Here is a 27,278-nt window from a genome sequence, read left to right on the forward strand (position 1 = left end):
CTCCCAAACCAGGAACCATGTCTAAAGTTTACAGCATCCCCACTACAGAAACCATTACAGGGATTGGCTAGACTAGAGTATTTACAGATTGTTGTTTTTTTATCACGTTGGTATTAGCCCTCACACTTGTGTAACTTACAATATGTATTTAACAACTTCCTATCTCTTCTTCACTTCGAGTGAAGAATCACACAGCTTGGTGAGGCTGCAGTGTTTCAATTTGCCAGCAGGTGCCACCAGCTGACACGATTCAGGGAAGCCTGAAAATGCAAAGCTCTTCGTCCCGACTTTGAAACTTTCCACGGTACCTAAATGTGGGCAAAGTGCAAATTCCTAACTAGAACACCCCAGGCCCTTCAGATTGATCTAACTTGCCTTTTATGGCCTTAGATCTTACCAATTCAGGCACCCATTCAATCAGCAGAGGTTTATTGAACATTTTTTTTTATAAGGTGATGTGCTGAATGCTGAAGATAAAAAGATAACAGATTTTATCTCTGCTCTGGAGAAGCTCACTGCCTACTCCAGCTAGGAAGGGGCTAAGCTGCTCTGTTAAAGAGACATCTACACACACACACACACACACACACACACACTGGCCTAGAGAAGATTCCATTTATGAACTTCTCCATCAGGTTGGGTGAGCTTCTGGCTTCTTCCCATCTTGTTGCGTGTCGTCAGCCATGAGATATTGTCCTGTGTCATCATTCCTGGGCAGTTGTCCTTGGTGGCACGGACAAAGCTGGGTCATGATCCCATCCATGATTCAGCGTGGGAAAGGGAAAGAGAAAAAGTGGAATGCAAGCAATTTCCTTTTAAGCAAGAAACACAGAAGGTGCACCTATCCTTTTAGTCACATCCTAGGGGCATGGACCTCGTCACATGGCTGTATCTAGCTGCAAGGAAGGCTAGGAAATGTAGTCTTTCAATTGGCAGCAGCGTGCAACTAGCAGTCTAGTTGAAAGCGTCTCTTTTTCACACAATCTATAACTTTACTTTTAATTGATTTTGTGAAACAATTTTGTGTCTTCTAGCTTTGCTATCGATTGTAATTGCACTGTCATGATTTTAAAATGCCAGTTCATGGAAATTTGTGGTGAATAGAATGTCCTGTAGCAGTTTACAGTGCACACTTTATATTCCTGGGACATGTTACTGCCCATCAGAGGTGACAACTGAGTTGCTAAAGTTCTAGCAAAACGAAACTTAGAATCAAGTTTATTTTCTATTCATGAGAATATAGCATTTGAGTTGAATTCTCTCTTCTGTGAAAGAAGAGAGAGAACATGGAGGAATAGCTGCTTATCTGCCCCTAGGTGCTTTCTGTAAATTGCACCCCAAAAGCCCCAACTTGAACTCCTCTGTAAAGCTTTTCTTAACTTCTTCAGGCTGAGTTGACTCCTCCTTTTTCTGAACTTTATTTTTAAGCTTTATCACTGCACTGCATTCACCTATTTATTTACTTATATGAAAGAGACTTCTAGTTATTGCTAATTTTTGTTCTTTCCCTCTTCCTTAGTAATTAAACTTCCTTTCCCTATGCTTGTGTTTGGCACATGGCTGAATGGAATAAGACTGACATTTGTCAGGTTCTTTTACTGCCAAGTATAGTCATGTGATTAGTTCTGGCCAGTGAGATGCAAGTAGAAATAATATGTGACAGCTTTCTTTTCTTTTTTTATTTAGAAAATTAACAGGGTGACATTGATCAATAAGACTACATAGGTTTCAGGTAAATGTTTCTATAGCATTTGAACTGCTGGGTATGTTGTATACCCATCACCCAAGGCAAATCATTTTCTGTCACTGTATATTTGTCCCTTTTTACTCCCTCTGCCCCCACCCCATTCTTCTCCCCTTGGTTTGCCACTTCTGTTCCTCATTCCCGCTGGTTGGAATAGCAATGTAATGGCTGGGTCGATGGCAGCCACCTGAGACCATGAGACAATCTTGAGAATGGAAGCCGTGCACGTCAGAGTAACAGGAGAAAAGTCTTGGTTCACAACACTGGTGCCACACTAGCTCTGAGCTACTATATATGTCATTTTGGGGAGAGAAATAAACTTCTGTTTAGTTTAAGTCACTGTTGTTTTGGACTTCTCTGTTACTCCCAACCAAACGTAATCCTTACTCACATCCTTGAAACTTTCTGCTAGACTATGAGCCCATGAGACGAAGGACTGATTTTTAATCATCTTTGCATTTCTAGTGACCTTTCTTCACTGTGTTCATAAATGAAACAGATTTGACTTTGACCCTGGCCAGATTGGTTCCATTCTACGAATGGTTCCTTGAAACTCCTGAGTAATACCGTTAGGCTCTGCCACTCCACGTGCTCTCTTACTCTCACGGGCACGATTTCAATCCCACCCTCCTCTCCCCAGACCCCCTCACTCTCCACGGGCGACCTTGCTCCTACTGTGCAGTGAAATAGAGGGGGCTGAGACAGCAATTTCCTCTTCTTGCCAACGCCAATGAAAAGCCAACCTTTTCCTCTTGTTATGGCAAGGGTGCTGTCTCTTCTACCAAAAGCCAGACCCTCATTCCTGCCTTGACTCTTGGCCAAGAGCCCTTCGTATGAACAGAAAACGGTCCATTATCCCTTCTCTCTCTCGTTCTTGACCTCTGGCTCCTGGAATCTTTCTATTGATTCCATTTCCAAATAGAGTAAAAAATCATTTCCAAAAAGAGCAAAAAAAAAAAACACACACTGTTGACAAGCCATCTCCACTCACATCCCCTTTGCTACCAAACTTCTCCAATGAGTAGTCGGTACTCACGGCCTCCATGGTCTCGCTTCAGCCTTCGCAGGAATATCACCAAAGATGCCCTTGTTGCCAAAGCCAATAGGTGAGCGTCCATCCGCTTTTCAGCCTCTCAGCAGCGGTGAACTAAAGCGACCATTCATTCTGGAGATTACTCCTTTGGCTGCACGCACCGCTCCTATCACCCGGCCTCATCCCAACCCTCTGCAGACCCTTCCTCTTCCGCTCAGCAATTAAAACTACGGTAAACCCAGAGGTACCAGAAGGGACTAGATGCACTCCTCCTTATTCTGTTTTTTTTCTCCTATGTGACCTTCTTCATTATAAAAGCCCTGGCACCCTCTGTAGGTGGACAACTTGCATATTTATCTCTCCAGCCCAGACTTTATAGCCAATTGCCTATCTGACATATCCTCCTTCGCAATCTGCAAGCCTTCTGTCACAAACTGAACACTTCCAAATACCAAACTATAGAACTTCTCTCCAAAAACTGGCACCGCTATCGATAAAGTTGCAAAAGCCAGAAATCTAGATTGCGTTCTCAGCACGTGCAGACTGTTCCTAAACAGTATTGGTTCTATCTCTAAAATCTGTTTACTTTGGCCCTGGCCGGTTGGCTCAGTGGTAGAGCGTCGGCCTGGCGTGCGGGGGTCCCAGGTTCGATTCCCGGCCAGGGCACACAGGAGAGGCGCCCATCTGCTTCTCCACCCCTCCCCCTTTCCTTCCTCTCTGTCTCTCTCTTCCCCTCCCGCAGCTGAGGCTCTATTGGAGCAAGGATGGCCGGGGCGCTGGGGATGGCTCCTTGGCCTCTGTCCCAGGCGCTAGAGTGGCTCTGGTCGCAACAGAGCAACGCCCCGGAGGGGCAGAGCATCGCCCCCTGGTGGGCAGAGCATTGCCCCCTGGTGGGCATGCCGGGTGGATCCCGGTTGGGCGCATGCGGGAGTCTGTCTGACTGTCTCTCCCCGTTTCCAGCTTCAGAAAAATACAAAAAAAAAAAAAGCTGTTTACTTTCCTATAGTTCTTATCACCATCACCCAAGTTCAAGTTCTCATCTTCTCTCTCTTGGGCTATTGTAATAACTTCTTAACTGTGTCTACCTATACCCATTTTCACCCCCTCTATTCTATTCTGAACTGTGAAAAGATAAACTGAAGCATATTTAAAATTTTAAGAGTTTATTTGAGCAAAAGTAAATTCTCATTGGGCAACATGCAACCCAGCAGGTAGAAAGGAGCTGTACAAAATGAAAACCTTTCATCAGCAGAAGGAAACGGGAGCAAGGGAGTCATACTAGGCAAAAAAGCATGTTGGTTGTTGCAAAATTACTTTTCGGAGAGGATATCAGAGGCTTATCAGGTAGGTTACCTAACTGGTACTAACCAGGTGATCCTGATTGACTGGTTTAAGATTCCATTTCTGGAAGAGCTAAGACTGTAATTAAATCTTGGTTTGGCGATGTGGGACTTAGCATAAGTGACTCTGTTTTGGGCCTCTTGTCTTGTTTTTAACACCACGCGACAGAAAAAGTGGGAGTTTCAGAACACAAATCAGAGCATAGCACCCAATATTGTATACGCTTAAAACACTTCAATAGCTTCCTTTTCATTTTCTGCAGCATTGTCTTTAATTGAGTACAAAGATTCTTTCAGGTCCTGACCAGCTGGCTCAGTGGTAGAGTGTCAGCCCGGTGTGTGGATTTCCCGGGTTCAATTCCTGGTCAGGGCCCACAGGAGAAGCGCCCACCTGCTCACCAGGCCCTCCCCTCTCACTTCTTTCTCTCTCTCTCTCTCTCTCTCTCTTTCCTCCTCCTGCAGCCATGGCTCGATTGGAGCAAGTTGGCCGTGGACACTGAGGATGTGAGGATGGTTCCATAAACTCTGCCTCAGGTGCTAAAGAAAATCTCGGTTAATGAACAACAGAGCAAAACTCCAAATGGGCAGAGCATCATCCCCTAGTGGGCTTGCTGGGTGGATCCCAGTTGGGGCACATCTGAGAGTCTGTCTCTGCCTCCCTACCTCTCACTAAATAAAATAAATAAATAAAGACTTCCAATCATGCCACCTGGATCTCATTTCACCTACTGCTCTGTTTGGCCGCCAGTCTCTCGTCTCTCTCTTCAGCAACGGGGAGGCGGATGTCCTTTCCACGGGGAAGGGAAATCCATGGCTTGTTGCCTTTGCCTATAACAAAAATGTTGGAGAGCCGGGTGGCAAAGCTGTTGCCATTGGCATGTTTCATGTGAGCTACATCCAATGAGCCAGGGTGTCTCTCTCTGTCGGTGATCACGCCAGCTCTTCCCAGGCTAGCACCTCCCGTTGGTCACCATACACAGGTTGCCAGTGTCAAAGGTGATGAAATCAGTAGTCTTGCCAGTCTCCAATCTGAGTAGTGTTGTACGCCTTGACAAGGGGATCAGGGTATCCGGTAGTCCGAGCATCATGGGTCCCCAGATGAAGGGTCCCTTTTGCGCCCACAGAGGTCTTCCTCGCTTTGCGCAACTTGTACTCGGTCTCCTCAGGCGTAATGCGATGAACAGGAAAGCAAGCGTTGGTGTCGTAGATCAGAGGGAAATTCTCTCTTGTCTTATCAATGCTGATGACATCCATAAAACCAGGAGGGCAGGCTATATCTACGCGGACCTTGCCATCGATCTTAATAAACCACTGCGTGCCAACCTTCTTCACTCCATCTCCTGTCAGGGCGTCCTTCAGTCTGTTCCTTAGGAAAATGGTAAGAAAGAGACTTTGTCTCAGCCTGTAAGAGCGGGTACCTGTGGAACCGGTAGACGGCCGAGGAGCAAACACACCAGTCACTGCACCCAGCATCCAATGCTTTAGAGCTGCTACACTCTTCAGGTGCTTCTTGGGACCATGAGCCGTGGCTGCTCTAGGCACAGAAAGGGCAATAGCTTTGCATTGTTCTTAGGATGAAGACAAGGCAGCTTCCAGAGCTGTCCACGAGGCCTTCCTGGTCTGCTCCTCCCTCTTCTCCCCACGAGGCCTTCCTGGTCTGCTCCTCCCTCTTCTCCCCAGCCCTGCACTCTCGTCTCTTATACTCCGAGCTCTCTCATTACTTCCGACTTGCCATCATTCCTTCCAGGACAGGGCCTGCCATGAGCCCCACCCCTGCCTGGAAAGTGCTTCTCTCCCCGCTTTACCTGCTGTCCCCTTGACTTGGTGGTTCACATATCACTTCCGCAGGGAAGCCGGCTGCGAACTCTCTGGCTGGGTCTGTGCCCATGATTTCCTATGTCCATAACTGTCCTTCATGTCCCACTTCGTGTCCTACTTGTCACAGTTGTGATCTGTTAGTTTCTGTGATGAGTAGATTGATGTCATAGTCACAGTTACGTTTCCTTCTCCAACCAGACTAATCACCAGTGTCCCGGAAGCAGGCTCATAGCCTACACTCATTAATCTCCTTCAAAGGGCCTGGTCTGTTGCTTGTGTCTAGTTGTGATAGAAGTAGTAGGTTCTAAGCCCCCTTTCACTAACGTATGAGTTAACACACGAATAACACAAATCCTTCCTTAATGATACCGCATACTTTTGCGTGTATGATTACAATGTTCCTGGCTCACCCTCTATCTAGGCACTTTAGCCGGACTGCTGCCTATTAGCCAATAAGTCACTAGAGTCAGAAAATAGGTGATTCATTCATCCATTTATGAATAAATACAGGTATTTAATTAACAAATGGCAGGCAATGGGGGACAGAGAGATGAATGAAACATGGTAGCTGATGACAGAGCTTCCCTGGACAGTTCTACCCATCATGCACTGCACAAAGGCGCCAGTGAGCAAGGGGCACAAGCTGAAACCTGCTGTGTATTTCACTAGGCAAGACTGAGGCTAAGGGCTATCTGTGCCCTGAGGGGTGCCTGCATTGATGAACTCACAAGGGCAATTTGAGGCCCTGGTTAAGGGTTGCCTGAAGTTGTGGGAGAGAAGAAGAATGCGCTAGGAAGGAAGTGCTGGAATTAAGAGGAGACTCTGAGGGCACCGAGGAAAGAGCAACTCAAACCACGGGGGAACTGGAGGCCCTTGGAGGAGTGAATTACCCGGCTGAACTGCTCTGGTGCGGGAAGAATGGACATTGTCCTCTGACTCAGCCGTTCTGTCCCAGAGAGGCCAGGCCACCAGGGAGCACACAGGGAGGGTGGAGAGACAGGCAGAAGGAGGGGCATCATTCAGAGGAAAGAGGCCCTGTGTTTCACCATTTCATCCTGGTTTGACTCTGAAAATATATATTGACATTGCAGACGGCCTCTCCATCAGAGACACCTAATCAGAGCTGGACCCGCGAACCCGCACAGGCAGGGAGCATCCAGGTCCCCGAGTGTAAGGGCAATGTGCTAAGCCTGGAATGCTAAGACGCTAATTAGCAGCAGCCTTTCCCACCGTCCAGTTGCAGCGGCCCACCAAGAGAGTAGGCTTGCTGGGAGAGGCAGTCTCTGCCCCCGAGGTCCAGGCTGTGCCGGGGAAGGGAGGGAGAGGAGGAAGGTAGGGCTGAGGTCTGCCCCACATTGCTTCCATTTGTGGAGGCTTTCATTTCTGCAGCCGGAGATTCCACTCACATATTGCGCCCAGAAGCCAAAACCCCTTGTTAGGCCTCTGGCAAGATGTGTTTTAGATCTTTAAAAATGATTGATAACATTACATATATTCATTTTATTGAGTAGAACACCTCACATATGTTATACAATTTGAGACAGGAAACAACTCAGATCGGTGGGCGAGTTGGCCGAGGTCATGTGCATGGTTGGCTAACCGGCAGAGCGAGGATGGAAATCGCTGTCTGCCTGATTTCAAAATAACTGCTCTATTATTTCATCCAGAAAAAGGCAATAGCAACACCTGCTTTACGGGGCGGTTGTGAGCGTGCAATGAGGAAATCTGCACGGGATGTCCAGGAGAGCTCCCTGTGCACCATAATCTCAGTTCCTGCAGCCGAGAGTGACCAACCCTGATCAAGCACAGTGCAGAGAACACAGCCTGGCCCGGGCCAGAGTTGGCCAGTGCATGTCCCTCTCTCTCTCTGATCTCGTGGCGTCTACCTGTTGCTTGATGCTCAAAGATGGCAGCCTCGAGCCACCCATGCTCCTTGTCTTGCTCCTGTTCCAGTAAAAAACACAAAAGGCTGCATGAATAAGAAATAGCAAGAATGGGGTAAGAAGAGGCTCCTAAAGCCATCATTAGTTATTATCAAGAAACACTTAATCATTGTAATGTGGTCTCTCTCCGGGGACAGTGCCAGAGACTGCCGTCGTCTAGGGCGACAGTGGGAATAAGCAAAGGGAGCAAAAGTGTCTCCCGATACCTCTAACCCGCCAGCCGTAGAGGTCTCTCTGGACACTGCGGCTCCCGATACCTCTAACCCGCCAGCCGTAGAGGTCTCTCTGGACACTGTGGCTCCTGATACCTCTAACCCGCCAGCCGTAGAGGTCTCTCTGGACACTGCGGCTCCCGATACCTCTAACCCGCCAGCCGTAGAGGTCTCTCTGGACACTGCGGCTCCCGATGCCTCTAACCCGCCAGCCGTAGAGGTCTCACTGGACACTGCGGCTCCTGATGCCTCTAACCCGCCAGCCGTAGAGGTCTCTCTGGACACTGCGGCTCCTGATACCTCTAACCCGCCAGCCGTAGAGGTCTCACTGGACACTGCGGCTCCTGATGCCTCTAACCCGCCAGCCGTAGAGGTCTCTCTGGACACTGCGGCTCCTGATACCTCTAACCCGCCAGCCGTAGAGGTCTCACTGGACACTGCGGCTCCTGATGCCTCTAACCCGCCAGCCGTAGAGGTCTCACTGGACACTGCGGCTCCTGATGCCTCTAACCCGCCAGCCGTAGAGGTCTCTCTGGACACTGTGTCTCCCGATACCTCTAACCCGCCAGCCGTAGAGGTCTCACTGGACACTGCGGCTCCTGATACCTCTAACCCGCCAGCCGTAGAGGTCTCTCTGGACACTGTGGCTCCTGATACCTCTAACCCGCCAGCCGTGAAGGTCTCACTGGACACTGCGGCTCTCAACCTCACCAGATACAACTACCCCTCTTTTCTTTTTATAATACATCCACTGCGTTTATTATTATCATGAAATAAAATTTGCAATCAATAGAACCTGCCTTTGGTGAGTGTGACATTGACTGGGAGGGGACACAAAGGAACCCTCTGTAGCCCTGGCCGGGTAGCTCAGTTGATAGAGCATCATCCCGAGAGGCCAAGGTTGCAGGCTTGATCCTTGGTCAGGACACGTACAAGAATCAACCATGAACATATGAATGAGTGGAACAACAAATTGATGTTTCTTTCCCTTCCTTTCTCTCTAAAATCAATAAGTAAAAATTTTTTAAAGAAAATGTTCTGTATATTAATGCGGGTAATGGTTACATGTGCATGTTCATATATAAAAATTCATTAAACAATGTATCTGTCTGTATTTTTTTTACAACTTTATGTGAAGCTTCAATTGTCTCTGTGTAATTTTTAATTAAAAATGAGATCCAGGTGTCGCTGGCCAATTGGCTCAGTGCATGAAGCTTCAACCCAGCATGCCAGAGGTCACAAGTTAAACACCCTCACCCCCCACCCCCCCCCACCCCCGGTCAGGGCACATACATAAAGCAACCAATGAGTCCACAACTAAATGGAACAATGAGTGGATGCCTCTCTCTCTCTTTCCTTTCCCTCCATCCCTTCCTCTCTCTCTTTTCCTCAAATCAATGGAAAAATATTTTACAAAATGAGATCCAAGTAATTTTTATTTTATGTGTTTTATCCCAATTTAAAAAAAAATGAGATGGGCTTTATGCTCATAAGATTGGCAGAAATTGAGAAGTTTAATAATATTCAATTTGGCAAAGATGTGATGAAAAGGGAGAATCCTAAACTCTGGGAGGAGCATAACTTAGTGTGACTACGGAGAACAATTCAGAATTACCTGGTAAGAATAGAAACGCAAATACCCTATGTGATGGCAGTTCCTGTTACAGTACTACTGAGAAACGTTCCCGCACACCAACAAGAATATATGTACGAGACAGCCTTTGGAATATTGTTAGTAATGGTACAGATTAAAAACAAAGTGTTCATCGGTTTTTCTTTTATTTAACAATAAAACATAAGTACTGTGTAAAAGTTAACAGACCAGGAAACGTAGGTAGAAATGTCTAATTTGATTCCATGGATTGAGGAACTGTGCCGTGCCCAACAGGCACACATACCATTAGTAAGAAACTGTGGTCATTTAAGGATAAAATTAAAATATTACTTTTTCTTTTAAAAAGTCACATTTTATGTTGCCTGCCAAAACTGTAACAGATAAATAATGTACTATGCCATTAAGACATCCCTGTCTATTTAAAAACCTTCAGAGAAGCAAGCAAATGAGCCTTGGAGTTAGCTCAAGGGTGGGAGTTACTGCTTGGCTAATTATAAACAGTATTCTCAGAACTCTTGAAAACACTAAGGAAAGCACAGCCCTGAGGAGCCAGGAGTGACTGTTGAAAAATACTGATGCAACACTCAAAACTCAGGAATTTAATAGGTGATATGACACTGGCATGTTTGTAGAACAGGAATTGAATTCATCCATGGGGCACTGTGGTGGCCATAACCCAGTCATCCTAGCCTCCTGGAATTTATGCCTTTCTATGGCCTTCTGCCAGAGTAATCAGTCCTGGTCTTGTGTGACCAATAGAATATGATGGAAATGATGGCATGTGGCTTTCAAAAGTAGATCATAAATGGATATACCACATTTTGTTTATCCATTCATCATTTGATAGACATTTAGGTTGTCTCTACTTTTTAGCTATTGTGAGTAATGCTGGGCTGAGCACATGTATACAGGTTTTTGTTTGGACATATGTTTCAACTCTCATATATATATATATATATATATATACACACCTAGGAGTGTAATTGCTGGGTCATATGGTAACTCCGTGTTTACCTTTTTGAGGAATTTCAAACTGATTTTACAATATAGATGTACCATTTTATAATCTCACCAACAAGTTCTCCACATTCTCACCGACAATTGCTACTGTTCCTTTTCATTTTCCTGCTTTGTTTTGATTAATGCTTGCATAATGTATCATGGCCATCCTTTTATTTTCAACCTACCTATATCATTATATTTGAACTTTGTTTCTTGTAGACTAGAGTTTGCCATTTTTATACTCTGCCAATTTTTGCCTTTTATTTTTTTATTTTTAGATTTTATTTATTCATTTTTAGAAAGACAGGAGAGAGGGAAAGAGAGAGAGAGAGAGAAAGAAGGTAGGAGGAGCAGGAAGCATCAACTCCCATATGTGCCTTGACCAGGCAAGCCTGGGGTATTGAACCAGCGACCTCAGCATTCCAGGTCGACGCTTTATCCACTGTGCTACCACAGATCAGGCTCCAATTTTAGCCTTTTAATGAATGAATTTAGATCATTTACATTTAATGTATTATTAATCTGTTAGGGTTTATGTTTGCTATTTAATTTTTTGTTTTCTGTTTCATTTTTCTATTATCTTTTCCCTATCTTCCTTTACTTAAACATTTTCTATTGATTATTGTGTTTTTTAGTATATCTCCTTGATTAGCTTTTTTAGTAGTTGGTCTAGGTATGATAGATGCACATCTGGTCAAAGTTTTACTGTATTTGGTATACATAAAAACTACTCCGAAGCCTGACCTGTGGTGGCGCAGTGGATAAAGCGTCGACCTGGAAATGCTGAGGTCGCCAGTTCAAAACCCTGGCTTGCCTGGTCAAGGCACATATGGGAGTTGATGCTTCCAGCTCCTCCTCCCTGTCTCTCTCTTCTCTCTGTCTCTCTCTCTCCTCTCTAAAATGAATAAATAAAAGTAAAAAATAAAATAAAAAAGAACTTAAAAAAACAAACAAACATCAAAAAAAAAAAAAAAAACTACTCCGAAACTATTCCCAAAAATAAAAATACGTTATTTATTTATTTATTTATTTATTTATATTCAGTGAGAGGAAGAGAGGCAGAGAGACAGACTCCTGCTTGCACCCCAACCGGGATCTACCCAGCAAGCCCACTAGGGGGCGATGCTTTGCCCATTCGGGGCTTTGCTCTTTTGCTCAGCAACAGAGTTCTTCTTAGTGCTTGAGGCAGAGGCCATGGAGGCATCTTCAGCATCCAGGGCCAACTTGCTCCAATAGAGCCATGGCTGCAGGAGGGTGAGAGAGAGAGAGAGAGAGAGAGAAGGAGAAGTGAGAGTGGGAGGGGTGGGAAATAGATGGGCACTTCTCCTGTGTGCCCTGACTTGGAATTGAACCCAGGACATCCACACGTTGGGCCGACACTCTACCACTGAGCCAACAGACCAAGGCCAAAAATATTTTCTTTAAAAAATAATTTATATTCAGGACAAATGCTATACTGAACCACATGTCAATAAAAACCCAAATAGATGTTTCATTAAAACTAAGTTGAGTGCCTGACCAGGCGGTGGCGCAGTGGATAGAGCATCAGACTGGGATGCGGAAGGACCCAGGTTCGAGACCCCGGGGTTGCCAGCTTGGGCAAGGGCTCATCTGGCTTGAGCAAAAAGCTCACTAGCATGGACGCAAGGTCACTGGTTCGAGCAGGGGGTTACTCAGTCTGCTGAAGGCCCGAGGTCATGGCACATATGAGAAAGCAATCAATGAACAACTACGGTGTCGCAACGAAAAACTGATGATTGATGCTTCTCATCTCTCTCTGTTCCTGTCTGTCTGTCCCTATCTATCCCTCTATCTGACTCTCTCTCTGTCCCTGTAAAAAAAAAAAAACAAAAAAAAACCCCCCCCAAAAAAACTAAGTTGAGCAAGTTTAGTCCAAATCCCCCCTTCAATGCTTTTCTCTGTTGTGCTAATTTTGTCCTTCATAGTACACAAAATAATGTGCAGTTATTTATTTATTTTATCTGTCTTCCCACTTAGAATGAGTTCCATGACAGAAAGGTCCACATTGATCTTGTTCACTATTGTAATCCTAAAGCCTAGCACAGTGCTGGGCTCATAGTAGGCACACATAAGAATTTTTACAATATGAGTATTAGATTGTGGTACAATAAGTATATATTTGGTCTTCATCCCTGGTTCCTTGCACAAGGACTTCTAAAACCCTTGGAATTTCCTGATTCATAGGTGTTAGAGGAGTATCTTTTATTATTTCTAATAAACGCCTATCAACATACCTGATTGGTGGGGCCTACCTACTTTCAAAAAGGGGGTGATTGCCATAGAAGCCAACCACGTGCTTAGAGGGTTGGAACTTTCATCACTACCCCCTGACATCTGGGGAGGTTCAGCTCATCACCAATGGCCAATGATCTGATTAATTATGCCTGTGTAACGGGACCTCTGTAGAACCCCTGAAGTACAGCGTTCAGAGAGCTTCTGGGTTGGTGAGCACATCAGGGTTCTGGGAAGGGGGCGTTCCCAGAGAACGCGTGAAAGCTCCGTGCTGAATCTCCACCCTCGCCCCATGCGTCTCTTCCATTTGGCTATTCCTGAATTGTATCCTTTATCATAAACTAGTAATAGTAAGTAAACCATCTTCCTGAGTTCTCTGAGTGACTGTAGTGATTATATCACTCAGAGGTCCCCAAACTTTTTACACAGGGGGCCAGTTCACTGTCCCTCAGACTGTTGGAGGGCCAAACTATAAAAAAACTATGAACAAATTCCTATGCACACTACACATATCTTATTTTAAAGTAAAAAACCAAAACAGGAACAAATACAATATTTAAAATAAAGAACAAGTAAATTTTTTTTTTTTTTAATCTAGCGCCTGGGGCAGAGGCCAAGGAGCCATCCCCAGTGCCCGGGCCATCTTTTGTCCCAATGGAGCCTTGGCTGCGGGAGGGGAAGAGAGAGACAGAGAGGAAGGAGGAGGGGGGTGGAGAAGCAAATGGGCGCTTCTCCTATGTGCCCTGGCCGGGAATCGAACCCAGGTCCCCCACACGCCAGGCCGACGCTCTACCGCTGAGCCAACCGGCCAGGGCCAAGAACAAGTAAATTTAAATCAACACACTGATCAGTATTTCAATGGGAACTATGCTCCTCTCACTGACCACCAATGAAAGAGGTGCCCCTTCCGGAAGTGCGGCAGGGGCCGGGTAAATGGCCTCAGGGGGCCGCATGCGGGGCTGTAGTTTGGAGACCCCTGATATAGCTGGCTGACAGGAAGTAGGAGGGGTCTTGACTTCTAACTGGCTTCGGAAGTGGAGGCCATCTTGTGGAACTGAACCCCTAACATGCAGGGTCCACAGAACTCTGGGGAGTTAGTATCTCCAGGTCCTTCTCCGACTCTCCAGACACCAACTGGTGCAGGGAATAAAACCCACACGTTTGGTATCAGCGGTATTCTAAGTAAAAACATCATAACAGTAGTAATTAATGTAGTCATTATGTATTACTGCTTAACAAGCTATCCTGAGACTTATTGGCTTAAAGCAAAAACCACTTACTATTTCTATGATTTTGTGGTTCGCTGGGTGGTCCTTTTGCTGGTTTCGCCTGGGCTCCCTCGAGCATCTGTGTACAGCTGGTGTGCTGGCCAGGGCTGGAAAGTCTAAGACGGCCCCACTCGGCAGCGGCACTGGGAGACCGAGACCTCTCCTTTAACATAAGGTAAACATCTTTATGTGGCACCTGGATTCCAAAAAGGTAAGCCCCAGTGTGTAAAGTCTGGTCACGTTTCTGCTGTGTTACAGTTATGTCTCGTTATCCAAGCCAGTCATAAGGCCAAGGCCAGAGTCCTTGTCCCTGAAGGCAGGAATACCATGAATACCAGTACGCCTGATTCACTGAGAGCCTTCGGTGGAACAGCCTGTAATTTTAAATTAATTATCAATAATACTGACAGCGGCCTGCCACATGATTATTATTGTCCTCCCTTTTTACAAATGAGGAAACTAAGTTCCAGAGAGGTCAAATAACTTATGCTTGCCCCAGGTCCATTGCAATGAAGTGCCGGCAGATTCTAATTTTTGCTTTCAAAGTCTGTGACCTTCTACTGTATCACTGGCTTCTCCTGGGAAAGCCCAGGGTAGAAAAAGGATGCAGTTCATGAGAGAGCTCCAGCCTGTATTTTTATTTTAATGGGAGGCACACAAGGCTTTATTTTTTGTTGGTATATCATGAAGGAGATGAAGGAGTCAGATAATTTGGGTGGAGATTTCAAAATAGGTCAGTTATCACCTTGACGGCCACACCGTGCCACACTCTCAATGAGTTCCGTGGTTTCTCAGCTGTAGTCACACAGTACTTCAGACGTAATTCTCTGACATAGCCCTTACCTGCATACTATCTGTTGTTCACTATTTATTATGAGTTCTTCCTGCTCTGGGTCCACACTCTGCCTTGTATATTGTCTGAAGCACAGCGGGCTCTCAACAAATATTTGTTGAATGAACGAACAAGTGAATGAATGAGTGAGCAGAGGGCAGGGAGCCAATGATGAACTCCTTGACTATCTGCCGGGGACCCTGAGGAGAACCAATGAGTAACAGGCAGTGAAGCATTAAGTGTGGTGGACAATAAATTCTGTATTGTTGGAAGAACAATAAGGAGTTCATAGAAGCAGATGTTTTGGTTAAACAAAGAGGTAAAACATTTGTCAACTTAAAAAATTCTGCTTTCGGCCCTGGCCGGTTGGCTCAGTGGTAGAGCGTTGGCCTGGCGTGCAGAAGTCCCAGGTTCAATTCCCGGCCAGGGCACACAGGAGAGGCGCCCATCTGCTTCTCCACCCCTCCCCCTCTCCTTCCTCTCTGTCTCTCTCTTCCCCTCCCGAAGCCAAGGCTCCATTGGAACAAAGATGGCCCGGGTGCTGGGGATGGCTCCTTGGCCTCTGCCTCAGGCGCTAGAGTGGCTTTGGTCGCAACATAGCGACGCCCAGGATGGGCAGAGCATCGCCCCCTGGTGGGCGTGCCGGGTGGATCCCGGTTGGGCGCATGCAGGAGTCTGTCTGACTGTCTCTCCCCGTTTCCAGCTTCAGAAAAATACAAAAAAAAAAAAAAAATATGCTTTCTATTTATTTTTTTTCACAGCTTTTTTTTAAATGAATACTTTTGTGGGGAGGAGCCTCAGCCCACAGAACCGCCTCCTTTTGCTTGTTCTAGATCTTTCAGCATTGACTTCAAGAATTCAAATTGCCTTCTCTAATTAGAAGTAAACTGTCCCAAAGGAAATTTGTTTAAAAATGCAGTATTCCCTCCTAGTTGGTTCAGTGGTAGAATGTTGGCCCAGCATGTGGAAGTCCTGGGTTTGATTCCTGGCCAGGGCACACAGGAGAAGCGACCATCTGATTCTCCACCCCTCCCCATCTCTTTACTCTCTGTCTCTCTCTTCCCCTCCCATAGCAAGGCTTCATTAGAGCAAAGCTGGCCCGGCACTGATGACGGCTCCATGACCTCTGCCTCAGGCGCTAGAATGGCTCCAGTTACAACGGAGCAACGCCCCAGATGGGCAGAACATCACCCCTTAGTGGGCATGCCAGGTGGATCCCGGTGGGCGCATGAGGGAGTCTGTCTCTCAGCCTTCCCGCTTCTCACTTCAGAAGAATACAAACAAACAAACAAACAAAAAACTGCAGGAGATGGGAGGTTTTATTTCTAGAGATAGTGAATGTAAAGGATTGGGATTCTGGTGATACTAGGTTCAGTGGAGAACAGGTGTTAAGCAAAACTTAAATTAAAATATTAACTTTAAAAAATTAAATAGAAGTCTCACATTAAATGCGGTATTGTTTTTGAACACCATATTTAAGCAGTGTTGATGAAGTGTGTTCTCAAAAAAAAAAAAAGACTTCCAACAGAAAGAAAGGAAGGGCAGATCTTTTACTAACTACTTCTGAAAAGAAGACTAAAATTTAAAGTGATAATTTTACATCCATATGAAATATAGAGAGGTTAAAAGTGCATTTAGAACCATTTCTTATTAAGTCAATGTTAGAGAAATCGCAGGCAATGCTACACAGTTCATCTGTGCATCCACAAATGAACAGCACTATTCCCTGAGATTCCCCAGTCCGGAGCACAGCCAGTTAGGGCTGCCCATGGTCTCCCGTTCACCTGGGCAGGCTGTGACTGGAAGGAGGCTCCAGATTTTCTGTGGGACAAGGGTAGATACTTCCCATACTGATAACTGACATATGACACACTTAGTTTAAAAGAGCTTCTATTGACTTTATCTCAGTTGAGCAAGTAAGACAGATATAACTGATCTATGTTACCTAAAAGCAAATGAGGACTTTATAAAGGCCATGCTACAGGCAGATGGCAAAATCAGGAGTAGAGCCCAGATCTTCAAATTAACCATCCAGGCAGGGACACAGGGCTTGCTGGGGCCCAACTTAGAAGGTCAGGTTGGAACCACCAGATCAGCCAGGTCTTCAGCCCCCTGCTGGCTCCGTGCAATTCACATCCGGTCTGGTCCCTACCTCTCTCTCAGTTGTGGCAAGAGGCTCATCACCACATGTTATCAATGCTTTGATGCAGGGGACTTCGGCAGAACAGAGTGTAAGTATTTATTAGTTACCCGTTTGTAAGACAAGTACTGAGCAAAGTGTGGACTTCTGCTTTGAAGATCAAGGGGCCTTGGAGGGGTGGCAGGGCTGCGAGGACCAGGGACTCCACCCCACACAAGGCCGTGTCCCTGGGGATAAGCTTCCATGACTCTTGGCTCTCTTTGGCCTGCCTCCACCAAGGGTAAACTTTTATCCCCAGGGGACATTTGGCAATGACTGGAGACGTTCTGCATTGTCACCTCTGCAGGGAGGAGGTGCTCTCAGCCAGAGACTGGTTAGAGTAGTGGGTAGAGACTGGGGGTGCTGCTACATGTCCTACAACACAAGACAGCCCCGCAAATGTCAGCAGTGCCACCATTGAGGAACCCCACTTTAAGGAACTGAGCCTGGGCTTAGGAAAGCACTCCCTTGACAGAGCAATTTGCTCACGACCTCACAGCGAGTAAAACTGCGCCTGAGATCAGGGATGCAATAAGTGTTCTCTAGAGGCCTCACCCATTCTAAAAAAACAAAAACAACAACAACAACAATAAAAAAACCTCATGGCTTCTTGACATTGTTGTGGCCTCATCCTTACTCTCAGTTTCTTCTCACGTAAAATGGGGTCCCAATACCTGCCAATTTGCATAATTGTGATGCTTTAGTCAGCTAAGTCATGTGAAAGCACTGCGTAAGCTTAAGTCCTTAACTAAATATCAGTTATTATTATGAATAATGAGATTGCAAGTGATCGAATGGCACAAGAGGGCCAGTACTGAGCCTGTGGACTCCGCACACTGCCAGGAGGCAGCCTCAGCCCAGCTAACCTGTAAGTGTCAGATGCTGGAGACGGAGAAACGAACGTGTGGCCTTCATCTGCCAGGTGAGGGGGATGGAGCATCCTGAAACCTTCTACGCCACAGCGGTGAAGAGCATGGGTCTGAAAGCAAGCTGCCTGGGTTTGAAGCCTGTCTCTACCGTGGACCCTGTCTCTACAGTGTACCAGTTCTGTGAACTTGGCAAGATGTGTATTCTCTCTGTGCCTCAGCTGTAAAATGAAAATGACAGTATCCATCTCGCATCATTGTTTCTTGTTTACAATAATACTTGGCACTAGAAATTCAAAACAAATGTTAGCTATTACTATTGTTGCCATTGCTGATATCTCCTGCTTCCTGCAGTGCTTTCTGCCTCCACCTTTGGCATAAGTCCCCTCTGTGAACATTTCTGTCACATTTTGCTCTTTGTAAATATACTCTTTGTAGTATACGAAGTGGATTCCCTGCAGGGTGGGGTCAGGACGATTTTGGTTGGCATTGTATCTCCACTGCCTAACACGGTGTTATGAACTGAATTGTGTCCCTTCCCCCTCCCAATTCATATGTTGAAGTCCCAACCCCCAATATGACTGTATTTGGAGATGGGGACTTAAGGGAGGTAATTAAGGTTGACATCATAAAAGAAGTCATAAGGTGGGGTGCTGATCCTATAGGACTGGTATCCTCCTGCAAAGAGGAAGAGACACAGTGGGGACAAAGTCGTCTCCCACATGCACACACGGAGGGGAGGCCAGGAGGGGGCCGGAGGGGCAGGCAGCCATCTGCAGGCCCAATGGTGAGTTCTCACCAGAAACCACACCTGGTGGCCACTTCATCTTGGACTTTCATCCTCCAGAATTGTGAGAAAATAAACGTCTACTGTTTAAGTCACCCACTGTGGTATTTTGTCACAGAAGTCCTAATAGTCCCAATGCACATGAAATGTTCAGAAAATCTGTTGAATAAATAAATGGAACGATGAATAAGTCCCCTGCAAGTATTGTATCAACTAGTAGGGCAGCAATTTCATCCCATGGCACACATAAACTAATTACTAAAATTCTGCAGCACACCAAAAAAATGTATTTTTTGCTAATCTGACAAAAAAAAAGGTCTACCTTTTTTTTTTAGTGAGCAAGAGAGAGAGGAAGAGAGAGTGAATAGTTACAGCACTTTAGTTGGTCATTGTTTGCTTCTCATTAGTGCCTTGACCAGGGGTGGGGAGCTCCAGCCGAGACAGTGAACCTTCACTCAAGCCAGAGACCTTGGGCTTCAAGCCAGCAACCTTTGGGCTCAAGCCAGCGACCATGGGGCCATGTCCATGATCTCATGCTCAAGGCTGCATCCTTGGGGTTTCGCATTGGAGACATCAGCATCCCAGGTCCACGTTCTACCCATTGCACCACCACCGGTCAGGCTCAATGCTAACTTTTAATACTACCTTTGTTTAAGTAATATGGAGTCTTTATAAAGCATTTGAGTGACTTTTATTTTACATTTATTTATGAATGAAATAACCTCTGAGTTGTTCAAAAGCAATTAAAAAGTTTTAGTTTAAAAAATGGCATGTAATTGAACAGAAAACATGCTAGAATATCCTTATTTCAGATCTGTGTCACTCCGTCCCCAACCCCATAAAAAAAAGCCACTCTAGGAAAAAAAAAAGATAAACTGGGTCAATGGGAGTCTAGTGCACAATACAAGTTTAGAGGCACAGAACATTTTGCATTATGTTTGGGGTCACGAAGCTCTCCAGGCTTAGACAACTTCTTACAAGCAAGAGCTCACGGCAAAAGGCGGCTCCAGTGGGTCTTTCCCTTCCAGCCTTATGCTGTTTTTGTCACTGTGAGATTCTCTATGACTAAGGGATTTCTATGTTATCATTGGCAAAGCTTATTTCAATTTTGAAAAATTGTCTACAATTTTCTAAGTCATCCTAAACTCTGCTCAGGCGCAAGCAGACACAGCAGTAAGGCCATTGGGATTGAAGGAGGCACGGATAACTGGAGGCTCGCTGGGCAACTTGAGCTGCTGATGCCACTGTTGACCTTGCTGAGCTCTGTAGCAGTGAAAAAACCTTTACATGAGAAAGAGAGAGTCATAGACAGACCAAAGCTGAAGGTGCTGAGTGTCAAGGAAAGCCAAGGCAGAGGACAAGGGAAGCCACAGAGCATCCTCAGGGAGCTGGCAGCCATATCCCCCAAGAATAAATAGGAAATGGCACAGTTTGAGGAGAAAGATCTCAAATTCTCAAAACTCTTGAAGGTGAATAGAGAAACTATGGAAATGAGAAGGTACCGAGAGAAGAAGTAGGAAGTAACCCCCCTCCCCACTGTTCTGTCCTACAAACGCAATCTGGATGTTATTCACTGGATGATGTAACAATGGTTGTGCTTTTTGCTTAAACGCAATTTGAGTTACACATTCTAGAATAGAATGTCTAGAACGGTTACGAATGCTGTCTTCTTGTTTTACTCTATTGACCAAACTCTTTACAATGAACATGTAGCTACTTTGCCATTTTAAAAAGCACTAGTTTTTCAAGAAGCTTTGTAATTGCTCAAATATTTATTTAGAGATTATATTTGAGATTAAAGGAGGGCATGCATAACCTGAGGAAGTGTTGAATTGGGCTGTGCAAGAGGGGAAACAAAGTCTACGAGAAAGGATGTCAGACTGGAAACAGTGTGGTTGGATGGTTCTAGGTTGGTTGAACAGTTGCCCAATGATGTAATCAAGGACCCAATCTTTCCCTCTCTGTTCTGTCTTCTTTAGTTTCAGCTTTCTCCAAGCTGACTTTCCACAGTCTGGCAAAGAATTACTACAGCAGTCCCAGGCCACACATCTATTCACTACACCATCTAGGATAGCACTCACTGCTCAGTAGAAATAGAATGCAAACCGAAGTGTGATTTATCATTTTCTAATAGTTAAATGCTTAAAATGGCAGGAAGAATGAAATTAATTCTAACACCATATTCTATTTAATTCAATAGATGCAAAATATTATCTCAATGTGTAATCATTTGTAAATGAATAATGTATTTTGCATTAATTTTCTTTTCTACTAAGTCACAATACCCAAATTTCAAGTGCTCAAGAGCTTAATGTGGTTAGTGGCTACTGTACTGGACAGGACCAGTCTAGAAGAAGAAGGAGAGTCCTTCTGTCCCAGCATTCCTAGCTAGAGTTGACATCCACTCCGATTGCACTGAGTTAGGCTAATGCCCTGACTATACCCATGGCTGTAGCCAGGGGAATGGCTTGTGCTAACTGGCCTGAAGCGGAGCATGGCTGTGCTAAGCAGAATAACGTCCCCTACCCCAGTGGTTCCCAACCTTTTCTGGGCCACGGACCAGTTTAATGTCAGAAAATATTTTCACGGACTGGCCTTTACGGTGGGATGGATAAATGTATCACGTGACCGAAACAAGCATCAAGAGTGAGTCTTAGACAGATGTAACAGAGGGAATCTGGTCATTTTTAAAAAAATAAAACATCATTCAGACTTAAATATAAATAAAACGGAAATAATGTAAGTTATTTATTCTTTCTCTGCAGACCGGTACCAAATGGCCCACAGACAGGTACCGATCTGCGGCCCAGAGGTTGGGGACCACTGCCCTACCCCACTCCAAATATGTGCACATTCTCATTTCTTTTTTAAATTTTTATTTATTGATTTTAGAGAGAGAGAAGAATGGAGAGAGAGAGAGACAGAGAGAGAAACATCAGTTTGTTGTCCCACTTATTTAATGCATTTATTGGTTGATTCTTGTATATGCCCTGACCCAGAATCAAACACACAACATTGGTGTATCGGGACAGTGCTCCAACCAACTGAGCTACATGGCCAGGGCACCATGCTCTAATTTCTGGAACCTGTAAGCACATTAGAGTCCATGGCAAAAGGAAGTAAAGTTACTGCTGGAATCAAGTTTGCTAACGAGTTGATCTTGAGATGAGATTATTCTGGTGGACTCAGTATAATCAAAAGGATCCTTCTAAATGAAAGAGGGCAGCAGAAGAGAGAATGGAAGAGATGGCAGTGGGAACACTCTACTCTATGCCTGCTGACTCTGGCAATGGAGTAAGAGGACCACAAGCCAACGAATGGGCTTGCCTCTTCCATGGCGGCCTCGAGAAGCTGCAAAGGCAAGAAATGGATCCTTCCCTAGAGCCTCCAGAAGAAACACAGCCCTGCCAACACCTTGACTTTAAACCCAGTGAGACCTGTGCTGGGCTTCTGATCTCTGAAACTGTAAGATGATTAATGTGTGCTGTCTTAAGCCACTAAATTTGTGGTAATTTAATAGGAGAGTAAATCAATGTCTCACCCCTGAAGTGCATGGACTTTATGGATTAAAAAGTGGAAATGCAAATTTTTAAATGACATTTTCAGAGATAAAAGAGTTTTTAGTTCCAAAAGTTTGGTCTTTAAGTATCAAAATAAAACCAGAGGGAATCCTAAAATTTGTGCCATAAACAATAGACTGGAAACAGAACAGATAAAGAATTGGACTACTTTGTCCCCGGGAGGCCAGATAAGGATTTCCTGGGCTAGGGGAAGAGAGTTAGAGAGGCAACAAGAGAATAGGATGCTGCTTATTTACTAACGGGGTCCTTGGTTTCTGTTCCCTCTTTCATGCTCACGCAGAATAGAATTCCCTGTATATGTAGGGAGAGCTAACAGTAGACAAGTCTTTGGTCCACTTTCTACTGGCATGCCAGGAGCCAACCTGAGGCAACCCTTCAATCTTCCTCCAGCATTAATGACCTGTCGTCATGGCATGGTGGGTATAGAGTGTGTGGTCTCACAAGAGGCTAGGGTGAGATAAAGACTTCTCAATGCATGCCAGGATGACAGTGCTGACAGCCCGGCCAGATAGGAAACGGCACTCCTCAGCAGTGACCGCACAGACCCACGAAGAAGGACCAGATGCCACTACCACATCTCAGGGGGCAATATCATAAGGCTCCTAGAGTTTAGAAAGATCTCTAGAGGTGAAGGAAATTGTAAAATAGCTGAGTTTAAGCCTGTAATGACAGAAAACATCTAGACTTGAGTACCCTGTCTTTTGATATTGGAGAGAATAGAGACTGAAGAGAGACACAAACTTTACATATAGAAAAAGAAAGTTGTCTTTTATTGCACATGTGAATTTTGTCATCTAAAAAACTCTGTACCCTTAAGTCTTATTACACTATAAAAAACTGTACCCCTCATATTTCTAATATAAGAATATCGAGAACAACTCAAATATCCGTCAGTACCTAAACGATTAGGACTGTTATGTGCTCCTGTTGAATTGAACCCTTTATCATTAGAAAAAGATAGACTTTATCTCTGGTAACATTCTTTGCTCTGAAATCTACTTTGTATTGTGTTAATTTAGACACTCCAGTTTCCTTTTGATGGATGTTGTCATGATATAACACTGGGGAACATTTTTTTTTTTCATTTCTGCATTACTGATTCCAAATCTGAAATCATTTTTTTGGTGCATGCTCTAGTTTTTATGCAATTTTAATTTCATTTTGTTACAGTTAATGGCATGCATTGGTTTTTAAATTGGAGTTAAAGGGCAACGACTCTTGGATTGAACATAACCACAAGGCAATTAATGTTTTACAAACATCACTTTTACATCATTGTAGTTGTTTTTAAATGTAAAAAATTATTATCTGATAAAAACACCCTCTTATTTTGTTTTAAGATTGAATCATGGCTTCTTCAAGTAGGTGTAAATGTAAGAATAGTCCTGTCACCTTGTGTTATATATGTGGCTGTTACACACTTCAATGTCAAAGGCACAATATTTCATCATTTGTGACACGTGCATATATTGCCTATTTTCAAGTTCCCCTTGGCAATCAAGATGAGAATTGGGCTCCTCATATTGTGTGTCATAATTGTGAGGAAATGTTTCGTGACTGGACAAAAGGAAATCACAAAGGAATGCCTTTTGTTATTCCCATGGTTTGGCGTGAACCTAAGGACCACAGCAGTGACTGTTATTTCTGTCTGATCTTGTCAAAGGGCATTGGCAAGAAAAAATGGCATATGATCGCATATCCTAATATTCCTTCAGCAATACGACCTATCCCATACTCTGAGACACTCCCGGTTCCAGTTTTCAATGGTTTTTTTTCTTCTAAGGATGAAGAAAGTGAACATGGTGATCAAGTGTATTTTGATAAGATGCATGAGGAAATGGTTCTGGAATCTGAAGGGTCTTCTTCTGATGCCAAGCACTAATTAACCCCTCAGCAGTTTAGCCAACCCGAATTGAATGACTTAGTAAGAATGACATAAAAATTGTCCTTGACTTTCTGAGGTATGAAGAGCATAACTGGATCATCTGTGTGGATCTTTAAATGATAAATTTCCTGCTAGGACAACAGAGAGGTTTCATGAAGTATCCTCGCTTTCTGTGTTTGTGGGACAGCCGAGCTCGGGAGAAACACTGGACACAGAAGGAGTGGCCGAAACATGAAGCTCTGGAAGTAGGGATACAAAATATTGTGAAGGAACCTGTAGTTAATCAAGACAGGATCATTTTTCCCCCACTTCACATCAAACTTGGCTTGATGAAGCGGTTTGATCAGGCTTTCAATAGAGAAAGTGAATGCTTTTAACATATTCTTTCTGCTTTTCCTGCCTTGTCTTTCGAGAAGATAAAAGCAGGTATATTCGATGGACCTCAAATTCCAACCCTCATACATGATGAAGAATTTGTCAGGAAGATGAATAAGGAGGAGAAAGCAGCATGGTAGTCTTTTGTGGCAGTTACAAATAACTTCCTTGGCAACAAAAAAACAGATAACTATGAACTTCTGGTTCAAAGGATGCTGTTGGCTTTCTGCGACATTGGATGTAACATGAGCATTAAGATCACTTCCTGAACAGTCATCTTGATAAGTTTCCCAAAAATCTTGGAGCTGTTAGTGATGAGCAGACGACTGCTGGAGCATCAAACAAGATTGTTCTCAACAAATACACAATCGCAAGAGCTACAAACGCAAATTTTTGCCTGAATAGAATTAAATAAGTTTTGCGCAAATGTTATGATTAAAATAAGTGTTTTAGTATGTTCTATTTGAAATTATAGACAAATTCTGATGCAGTCATATCTTTTAGTGTATTTGCTGCATTATATAAATTATTATATTTTCACAAAGATGATGCCCAAGAAGACATTCTACTTTATTATGTTAAACTAAATGTTGAAAATTTTACAATAAGATGAAAACCTAAAATCTTGAATTGCAAAAAAACTGTAGCTTACAGAGAAAAACTAATGTCAGATTCGCGATCAGCACACTCGAATTATGTAAGAACAAGTGTTTTTGTGGATGCAACAATAATTTTGTTTCCTGGTAATATTTAAGATCCCTTTACTTTAACAAAACCTTCTATCTTGAAATAATCTTAAATTTTCAGAGAAGTGAGCAAGAGTAATAAAAAGAACCACCCTCCATGTCCCACCTCCAGTCTCAAGGTGGTGTTTCCCATGATTAAAATGCAGCTGAAATCTAAGAGAGAGCCATCTGTAAATCTTAAGAGCGCTTGCTCTAGGCAGCTCTCTCCACTACAGAACTCTACCTTGCACATTCGAGCTGCCTTGAGCTCCCCACATTCTCAGTTCTAGCTCCTCAACTCAGGTTGTGTCCAGTTCTAGGCTATAGCCTGGAAGTTCTCTCCAGGTAATAAAGTGGGAAATTTTAGGGCTTATGGTGTCCATTTGCATTCTCTCAAAAATCACTGCCACACACTGTCTGTTGCCCAATGCCTGAAAACTGTTTCTCCCCCTATATATTTCTCCTCGTGTTTTTAATTATTTAAGTTAGGGTGGTAACTCTGAACACTGGTTTCTTCTACTCCATTATAGCCATAGAGAATATATTTGGTGAGAATTTTGAAATAATCTTTACACCTTACACATATAGAATATGTCTTTTTATATACCTGTTCTATTTCATAATTTAACAAATGTGACTACCAAACCAAAAAGGCTCATTGAGGCCAAGTAAGAAAATAATGAAAAAAACAAAATAAAAATCATTATAGTCTCACCTCTGGAGAAAATTATTATTAATATTTTAATATACCAAGTTGTTCCCATCTTTTCTCCAAGCATATTTATTTTTTAACTTAGAATTATTTTTGCATAATGCTATTTAATAACCTTTTTTATCGTAGGAAAATCTGCAAAACAAATTTTACCATTTTAATCATGTTTAAGTACATCATTAAGTGGCAGTAACTCCATTCACACTGTTGTGCAACTATCGTCACTATTTCCAAAATTTTTTCATCATCTCAAACAGAAACTCTGTAACTGTAACTCCCTAGTCCTCCCTCGTATTTCCCTAGTAACCTCTATTCTACTTTTTGTCTCTATGAATTTGCCTATTTCAGATACCTCATAGAAGTGGAATTATACAATAGTTATCCTTTTCTGTACAGTTTATTTCACTTATAATGTTTTCAAGGTTCAGCTATATAATTAGCATATATCAGAATTTACTTTTTTTAAAGGCTAAATGCTATTCTTCATTGTATAAATATATTACATTTTGTTTATTCATTCATCCATTGATAGACCCTTGGGTTGCTTCAATCTTTTGACGATGGTGACCAGTGCTGGGGTACAGGTATTTGAGTCCCTGATTTCAGGTATTTTGGTATATATCTAGCTGATGATGAATCATTTGGAAATTCTATGTTTAACTTTTTGAGGAAGCACCAAACTGTTTCCGACAGTGGCTGCACCATTTTACATTCCAATGAGCAATAAGTTAGCTTTTCAATTTCTCCGTGTCCTCCCTAACGTTTGCTATTTTCCAGTTTTTGGATAATAACCACCCTAATGTGTGTGAGGTGGTATCTCATTGTGGTTTTGATTTGCATTTCCCTAACGACTAACGATGGTTAATATATTTTCATGCGCTAATTGGCCACTTGTATATTGTCTTTGGAGAAATATCTATTCAAAACCTTTTCCTCGTTTTGAACAATTTGTTTAACTTTCTGTTCTTGAGTTGTAGGATTTCTTTATGTATTTTGGGTATTAATCTCTTACGACATTTGATTGGCAAATATTTTCTCCTATTCTGTTGGTTTTTTCAGTCTCTTCATACTGCTCTTTAATACACAAAAGTTTTAAATTTTGATGAAC

The 27,278-nt window shown here is 43.7% G+C and overlaps 1 long non-coding RNA gene and 1 pseudogene across 1 annotated transcript; both read right to left on the minus strand.

Moving 5' to 3' along the window:
- Positions 1 to 479: 479 nt before the first annotated feature.
- LOC136307795 (uncharacterized) lies at positions 480 to 14,403 on the minus strand. Its single transcript, XR_010726006.1, has 3 exons — positions 14,241 to 14,403; positions 2,781 to 2,891; positions 480 to 742 (listed from the first exon to the last, which is right to left on the minus strand). It is a non-coding gene; the product is annotated as an uncharacterized lncRNA (long non-coding RNA).
- On the minus strand, positions 4,817 to 6,005 carry LOC136308285 (small ribosomal subunit protein eS4, X isoform-like; annotated as a pseudogene).
- Positions 14,404 to 27,278: the final 12,875 nt, after the last annotated feature.

Source organism: Saccopteryx bilineata, chromosome 6, assembly GCF_036850765.1.
Source record: "Saccopteryx bilineata isolate mSacBil1 chromosome 6, mSacBil1_pri_phased_curated, whole genome shotgun sequence".
NCBI lineage: Eukaryota > Metazoa > Chordata > Mammalia > Chiroptera > Emballonuridae > Saccopteryx > Saccopteryx bilineata.